Source organism: Pristis pectinata, chromosome 17, assembly GCF_009764475.1.
Source record: "Pristis pectinata isolate sPriPec2 chromosome 17, sPriPec2.1.pri, whole genome shotgun sequence".
Lineage (NCBI taxonomy): Eukaryota > Metazoa > Chordata > Chondrichthyes > Rhinopristiformes > Pristidae > Pristis > Pristis pectinata.
In genome coordinates, this window is record NC_067421.1 from 33438375 (window position 1) to 33447410 (window position 9036).

General features: G+C 39.4%; 1 protein-coding gene across 1 annotated transcript in view; it reads right to left on the minus strand.

The window, feature by feature from the left end:
* The window catches only part of LOC127579273 (coronin-1C-like), a 112733-nt gene extending 107344 nt beyond the window's left edge, over positions 1-5389 (minus strand). The window contains exon 1 of the mRNA XM_052031952.1: positions 5289-5389. The gene's annotated coding sequence lies outside the window, so the exon portion shown is untranslated. The remainder of the gene's footprint in view (positions 1-5288) is intronic.
* Between the last annotated feature and the right edge of the window lie 3647 nt (positions 5390-9036).

Below are 9036 nucleotides of genomic sequence, written 5' to 3' on the forward strand. Positions count from 1 at the left end.
CTGGGTGGGGACTATGAAAAATACAACTGGTCACGTAAAAGGCTCCTGCAACACACCTCATCAACAGAACAAATAAATTAGAAATTTACAATCACTATTCCCTATTAAACTGGTGAGTTTGTCTGCAGTGCCCAATAATTCAACAGGCTCTAGACGGGAATCAGCATTGCAAGAAAAATCAAAAGCAAATTAGGAAGTTAACTGGGAAAAGAAAAACAGAATGCTGGAAGTACTCAGCAAGTCAGGCAGCATCTGTGAAGAGAAAAGCAGAGCTAACATGTCAATAACTTTTCATTAGGGCCATGAGACACACCAGATTCTCAAAACATGGAATGGGAATTTAACCTGCAGTCAAGGATACTACTTATCACTAAATTGAGGCTGACATCTCAAGTTCAAAATGATCACATGCACCCTGATTAGTGGCTTCTGACAGCTTACTTTACAGCTCAGACGAAAGATTATTTGTGTTGTGTTTATGTCCATAGCCCAATTTTATACATTTATAAATAAAACTACTGCACCTCTGACTCTGGATTACCATTGTTTCTCAATCAACCACTACTCTCCCATCTTCTTAAAACCATTTGGCCACCACTGGCTTTCCTTGTGTACAGCCTCAACCATTAGAATTTTTCTCCCTTTTCCCTTCTTTGGCATTCAGTTAAATTTATCATTTTTTAAAAATTCTACTGCACATTGGCAGGAAAATCAAGGAACAAAGATTCCCTGCATGAATAAACAGAACATTAAAAGGGAAGCATTCTCACTGGGCTGCTCAGTAACCAGAGGCGCAGGATGTTGATTCTGTGTTAGGTAATGCAGCCCCTGTCCCCTGTTCTATACAGCTGCAAAAGAAGTAATTACACCAATGTGCTTGTATTAAACAATCACTTCCTGTGGAAGCCAAACCAACTGCAGGAGCACTGAGGGATGCACTTCAGTCATGTTTCACTGACCTCATTTCAGATCATGAACTTTCCCTGGAGATTTCAGATAAACTGCACCTGATTTTAAAAAGTCATTTATCGTAGCTATGCTTCTGCAGGCAGCAGTATCAATGTTATGATTCTGCAACAGAGACACTGCTGCCTTTGACAACAATACAATGACGTAAATAGTATTATAATGCCAAAAAACATTAAAATCAAGCTCAGTACTGAGGGCCCTATTCTTGTCACACTTTCACTACCCCAGATACTGAATTCCAAGGCAATCTTAACTTGCTGCAGGCAAGACAAGTCATTCATTCAGCTGAAAATGGAATACTAATCATGCCGGACATCCAAATTTATTACACTTCTTTGAAGAGTCGAGAGAGCGAGAGAGAGAGAGCGAAAGACAGAGAGAGAGAGAGAGAATCAATGCCAACAATCTTTAATCTCTCCCTCTGGCAGTGCGCTGTATATTCATTGAAAACAAAATGCCTCAGTTCTTCATTCTCCAACCAGCCAAGGGCAAGATACTGGCAGCATTCACAATCTACAGAAACAAAACGTTGCTTGGGTGACCCATAAAGACCATAGCTGATCATTTTTTGAACATCTTTAATCATGACCCTGAGCTTCTTCTGGTTGCTTGCCAATTCAATTCCTTGTCTTCCTCTGTCCTGACTCCTACACTGTTCCACTTATAAACTACTAAATCTCTTAACTTCTTCTAGTGCTGATAATAGGTCAACCACCAGAAAAGTTAATTTTGTACCTTTGTTCATTGATGCTGTCTAAAGCTGCTGAATATTTCCAGCATTTTCTGTTTACATAAAAAAGTTCATACTCTGGATTTTGGAAATCTTTAAGGTCTTTCCACTTTTGAATCTACAAAAAGTCATCAACTTCATTCATTTAGAATCGACTTCCTCTATTCAATAGTGCTTTCAAAACATGTACAGATCCAATATACCCATGCCATCAACTGCAAAGACCATGAACTTCAATTTCTCTTGCCCTCTCAATTAAGATTTCTTAAAATCATATTTGATCAAGGCAAAATCCCCTGATTTACATAAGTGATTAATCAAGTGATTATTTTTTGTTCTCTGTAGTAGAGGTAAAGGACCCAATAACACTATCCAAAGAAGCACAAGGGAATTCTGTCAGTATTCTTTAATCAACTAATGCAGATGACCTGGTTGCTACATCATTCCCATTTGAGATGTGTGTAAATTAACTGCCATATTTCTTATATTATTTCAGTGGTGTCTACAATTCAGAAACACTTTGATTCGTTGTAAAGAACTTATGTTGAAGTCATGAAATACAAGTCATTAAAACAAGCTGACTATCCACCCTCTTCCTTATTTACTTCAATTAATCTACCCAACTGTTTCTTTACAGAACAAATAAAATAATTATGCTGTCAATATTCAATGGCTGAATTTGTAGCTCAAAGCACTTTTCACTTTGCTGAGGTATCTTCCTTCATGGCTGATAAAAACAAGTTTACTGAGTTGTCACCAAAATAATCCTTCTGCAGCAGGACTGATTATATTGTCAATGACCAAAGAAAAAACTTTTCTTGGTGGGGCTCAGTCTCTCCACAGATAGCAGAGCATTTCAAGTCTTGAACACATCATTAGTTTGGTCCATATTATAATCTGTAGCTGCAACATACTGAAACAACATTAATTAAAACAAAAACAGAGGGCAAACATTGAAATTCAAACTTTTGAATTGGAGTATTTTGTTAAAATATTGATAACTTGGTTTTCAAATATCAGCAACTACATTGCTGTTCTTTAACTAGTTTTTGCCCTGAAGTGCAATGTATCAAATCACGCAGAGCAGACTGCGTCAAAAAAAACACTCAAGGAAAAATTCCGTAATCATGAGTTATAAATCTTTCTCACGGTGAATAGGGATACTTACAGCATTTCATTTAATTAAGATATTTTGTCATTTCTAGACATTATACCAACAATGAAGCTCATTCTAGCATCCTATGACTCAGTCACACTTAACCAGTAAATTAAAGCCACTTTTTAAAATGGATGACAACAGAAGGCAATTCTTATGCTAATATGGAACAGTTTATGTCATTGTGACTGCAGAGTGCTTCAGGCTTTTCAGCCCTATGGATCCAGAGCTTCCTTTTAATAAAAGGGGAGATCCAGCGGAAACACTTGGCATTCTCAGCAACTGAAAACTGTAGACACATTATGCCAAAAAAAGCCAAATCCAGCATTAATAATTGAAAACGATTGAAATATTTTTTCTAAAACTCAGTTGATCAATTCATTTTTCTTTAAAAAGTTTTGGTCATCTTTAGATTTTATGGAATAGATTTAACTTGCAACTAATACAGCCAAAATAATGCAGAAATCAAATCAGTACCACTTCCTACATCTCAATTAGTAAGAATACAGCTTAACATGGAACACAGTGATGCAAGCCAACATTTGGTCCCTGCTTGCGTTGAATTAGCTGATCTCAGACAGGGAAGCATACAAAAGCTCAATGTGTGGAACTATTTGGCATCAGTTTACTTTGCCATGAAACGTTTAGATAGTTGGAGATTGTACTATGGTGACAACAGGTGGCCTGGAAATTAAACACCCAAAGAATGAACTACAGAGTAGTAAATCAGAATTTCAATGCCTCAAGCCACTCAATTGGGAAAAACAAGCAGGGTTGTTCCTCTGAATTGTTATCCAGCAACCACTGCAGTAACTGTACTCATATGCACAGTGCATGGGGACAGCAGTGGGCTACAATAAGTTGTCAATAAATCAATTGACGTTTATTACAGCCTTGCAAAAAATCAAATTAAAATTTACATTTTAAATATATAAAATTCAATAAGATATCACAAGAAGCTTTACAGAGACAAGCAGGCAGGATAAAGCTGGGAAAACAGAACATTAATGCATGTTAACTCAAACAGTCTTTCAGTGGGTTTGGTGTCAAAGGATAGGAAGGCAATGGATAATTCACAATGTAGTGTGCAGGGTCTCATACTAAACAAAACAGTGGATGGGAGTTCGAAGGACATAACTTGCTAGCAGAGATACAAGATTGGGACCAAGGAAAAGTAAGTCACCATAGCAATGAGCAAAATTGAAAAAAACTCAGCTAGAGGGGCTGATACAGTCCGTCTCTACTTACAGACAGAACAAGAACTATATTAACTTTAAAATAAGACTATCGAAGCACCCATTGATAGGAACTAAATATTAATTCAGCCTTCAAGTTCAGCAACTCATGAATATCAATTTCATAATAACAATATTTATCTCCCAAAGTATTCTAGAGTTATGTCAAAAGGCCAGGTCCAAGGTACAAATCTAAAATTAGTTCATGAAGTTTTAATTTTAAATTAAATATATTTAAGTTTACATAAACAAGTTGTTATAGTAGAACTAACAGAAGCAAAGTTGAGGGACAACTGCATATTCACACACTTCCTCATCATTCCAAAACCTATGCCAGGTAGTCAAAATGTTCAAACCTTCAACATTGTGTAAAGGCTTTCTATTTCTTCCCTACTCTCCAGATTAGTCTTTTCCCCGTCAGTCATGTATATTAGATGCAGGTCAATAACATAAACCTCAGTACAAGTGTGGCATAAAAAAGTTACACGTAATCAACTCCAAAACCAGTGAATCAATGACGAAAACATACAAATACACAGCAAAAAACATCAAATTCAAGTTATCAGAAGAGAGATTCACGTGAAATTTACTCTTACGTAAAATAACCTATGCTTTATATAATAACGGTATAATTTATTCAAATATTCATTACGCACCAACGCAGAACTTAGATGGTACAACGTAATACCAATTCTGATGTCAGTTTTTGACAGGAGTATTGGGATGTGGTCGGTGATAGACGGTTTTAGATGCTCATCAAGAGTTGACATCAGCTCGAACGCAATAAATAAATGTTCCCATCTCAGCACGCTTTCTCTGAGGTTTTCATTTTAATTCCTGCACACCCTACTCCCAACAAGAACTCTTCTCACCAATCCCCATACCAATAACTGGAAAGTCTGAAATCACTTAACCATGAAATTGCCAAAAAGCACAAACAGAATAAAAGCAACAAAAGAGACCTCGAGCTGCACGCAGCGGGCTAATTGCAGGGCGCCCGAGCCGAGGAGCCCTGGATGTGGCTCATTCATTCCCATCAATGCCTCTGCATCGCTCTCGTGGTCCCCACAGCAACTCTGCCAACTATAAGGCGCCAAAGCCAGGTGTATAGAAATCACACATAAAACCGCCGCAGATGACGAATTGCGGCGCTGGAGGGCATCTAGCCTCTCCAACCCGAGCTGCCAGTCCCACTTACTTCGAGTTTTGACCGTTTTTCCTCTCTCCCTCTCGCACTGTCGTCAGCTCCCAGCACTTCGCCCCTCACTCACACCGACCGGAAGCAACGCCCGACTGCCAGTGCGCCTGCGCACCCTCCGCTCCCCTGAGTGGCCACGCCTTTGCCGGGTTGCCGCCGCCACTGGCCAATCAGGGCCTTCCCTCCCGAGACATCCGGCGGTCCTAATATGGAAGTGGTTTCGGCTGCGGGAGCTGAGCGTCGGCTGAAGCAGAGGAGGGTGTGGCCGTCGACCATTGTTTGTTCAGAAGTGCCCTTGTTCGGCATTGGCGGCGAGTATTTAGAAGGTTTTCAGCTCGATTGACGGCGTGATGAGCCGAGGTTTACAATGTTTTAAATTTTTGGTGAGGTGAGTGTATGGGTTTAGGCGGGAGCGACGTTTGACGGACAGGTATTCCAGCCAATCCCAAAGCAACCTGCTGCAGCTGTTGGAAACATGAAATAAAGACACAACTGCTGGAAATTCAGCTGGTCACGTGGAGAAAGAAATTGGTTCATGTTTAGGAAAATAGCTGGAGAATTTGCACTGGAGAGAATTATTGAAGGGTTGTTGATGTCATGGAAACTATACACATCATGACCGAGGAGGAGTTTAGCTGGAAAGTTGCAGACAGTCTTGTTTCCAGAAATAACAATTGCTGACAGACCACTGATGCAGAGCCATTTCAGTCACTGAATCAGCATTGTAGGTTAGAAGTAGAAGGGAACTTTGTTATTTATTTTAGAAGAGTTCCTCAGAATTTCAGTTTATCCAGTGAATCAAGCAACGTCTACTGTAAGATATACAGAAAATCATGGTTGAGTGAATGTCAACCTGAACGGCTATTGGAACGTTGCATGAAAATCAAACATTTCATTAACACCTCCATCTGGAATAGTTTCATGAAATGTTTCACGAGTTCCACTTCCATTCATTCTAGTATGCACTAGATTCCATCTTTCTTTTCCCTCTGTCTTTAAAGGCTCCCATTCCCCTAGCCTATTCAACTGAATACTTGTGTTCTCATTTAAAAATCCTTCCAAGGGCACAGAACATTGCAACTGGGTTCAGTACCATGGACGAGAGAGGAGGATTGGATTCTAAGATCTAAGTGCAATTCTGCTGGAAAATGCACACCTATGAACATCAAGCCATGTCAGCTATGTGTGAAAAATGGCTGAGCAAAGAAAAGTATACTGCTAGTGTCTTAGAATTATCTTCGAGCCTTTCAGAAGAAGTAGGAAGAATTTGACCAAAACATCATTTGATTAAAAATTAGCCAATCTTGTAGGAAAAACACAACAGCCAATTCTTACATGACAAGTTTTTACGAACAGAAGTGCAAAGATGACTGGACAGTGTTATTAATGTTGGCCGGGGAATAAGTGTTGGCCGGGGAATAAGTGTTGGCCAAAATACTGAACATGACTTCCGTATGCATCTCTTGAAACAATGTTGTAGGATCTATTAGTGAGTCTTAATAAGCTTGTGCACTATCTATGGCATGGAAGTTGAAGAACTTTCTTAATTTTAAAGCATTGCTAAATGCCTGGGTGAATTTAATTCTATTTTTCTCCCTAATGCCAGATCACATTCCTGCACACCAAAAATGTCATTTCTGAAGATTAAGGTAGATTGTATCAAACAGCAAGGCTTAAAAGCTCACTTTGATACCATTGGTCATTAAAAGTCATTGTATAGCATTGACACCAAAGGCATTGAACAAATTAACAGAGTGATTATCTTGAAGTGCAGAATGTGTATTTGCTGAGGAGGTTAGTTTTGAGATGTCCTCTAAAGATGTGAAGGAAGATAAGCCTGAGGGAGTTACAAAGGGATTTTTAGAGTTTGAGAGCACGATGGTTGAAAGCTCTGCCAACTATGGAATGGGGTGGTAGTCTGGCTTGCAAGATTGGATGAAAATGACAGGTAAGGTCAGGCAAATCCCTGGAAGAATTTTTAAATGCTGACACACGTTTGCTTGAATATGCTGGCAGAATGGGAGCCTGTAAGAATGGGCATGTGGGGTGGGGTAGGTGTGGGAGAACTTGGTGCTGGTGCACAATAGATGTTTTGAATGAGAACTCAGAAGACCGTTCATGACAGTGTTCATGCAGAATTTACCCCAGGGGAGATGGAGGAATGGATCAAAGTTTCCATAAAAGTTAGTGAAAAATGTATCCAGGAGTAATGGTTGTTCAAGGCTGGACATGAGCTATTTCATTTTTTTCCACTTGCCAAATAACAAATCAAAATAGCCTTCACTTTGCAGAAGAAAATACTTCCTCCATACTCTTTGACCAAACACACTTAAAGTGGAAATGTTCCAGACAGTCAGTCTACCAACCCCGCACTGTTTAAAACTCACGTAGGCTCCATTAAACCCTCCAAAGTAAATAAGCACATTTTACAGTCAGTTCTTGGAAAACCATACAGAAGTAAAATGAATGCCTCCACGTGACAAATGAAAGATGTGCTAAATACTGAATATTAAATTTTATCAGGAGAGCAAATTAACTTCGAAACAAAATGGACATTTGGTTGACAATAAGACAAGGTATTTCCTAAAGAATTCCATGGAATCAGAGATAGCATCATTGCAGCATTGGAACTGTAGGCTGCAGCTATTGATGTAATCTTAGCAAGTAAAAAATTAGTGGATCAATATTGTTAGGGTTTCAGAAACTTGGTCAGATTCTGCCAGTAAAATGTAAAAATTCCCAGAGATGCATAAGTGAGTAAGGATTTTAGCTGGAAAGTTGCAGACAGTCTTGTTTCCAGAAGTACCAATTGCTGACAAACTACTGATGCAGAGCCATTTCAGCCACTGAATCTGCATTGTAGTTTTAATCTTGAATTCCATTGAGAAAGGTAGATTTAGCAACTCCACATGTCAATCAGCCAATGCAGAATTTATTTGAGTAAGGAAATCCTATATTAAACCCTCATGTGCTTGAATGCAAATCCTTGTCTGCGCCAGGCTGGGCTGTAATGTTGAATTATTCAAATGGTGTTCATCATTATTCACCTCGAGCAATAGCAAAAGCTATAAGACCTGACGACATCCCAACTGCAGAGGTGAAGGTCTGTTCTGTAGAACTAGCTGCACTTCTAGCCAAGCTGTTCCAGTTGAGTTACAAGAAAGTGGAAAATTGCCCAGGTATGTCCTATTTACAAAAAGCAGGACAAATCCAACCCAGCTAATCATTACCAAATTGGTCTTCTTTCAATCATCAACAAAGTGATGGAAGCTATCATTGACAGTGTTATCAAATGGCACTCACTCATCAATAACCTACTTACTGATGCCCTGTTTGGGTTTTGCCAGGACCACTCAGCTCAAGAGTTCATCACAGTCTCGGTCCAAACATGGACCAAAGAACTGGATTCTGGACGTAAGGTAAGGGTGACTGTTCTTGAAATCAAAGCAAAACTTGACCCAGTGTCTCATTAAGGCACCCTGGTAAAACTGAAGTTAATAGACAGCAGAAGGAAAATATTCCAAAGGCTGGAATCTTACCTTGCACAATGAAAGATGGTTGTGGTTGTCAGGGATCAATGATCCCAGCCCCACGATGTCACTGAAGTGTTTCTCACGACAGTATCCGAGGACCAACCATCTTCAGCTGCTTTCTTATATCATTAGATCAGAAGTGGGAATGTTCACTGGTGATTGAGAAGTTCAACTCCATTCACAATTTATCAGCAAAAGAAGTAGCAAGACCCAGG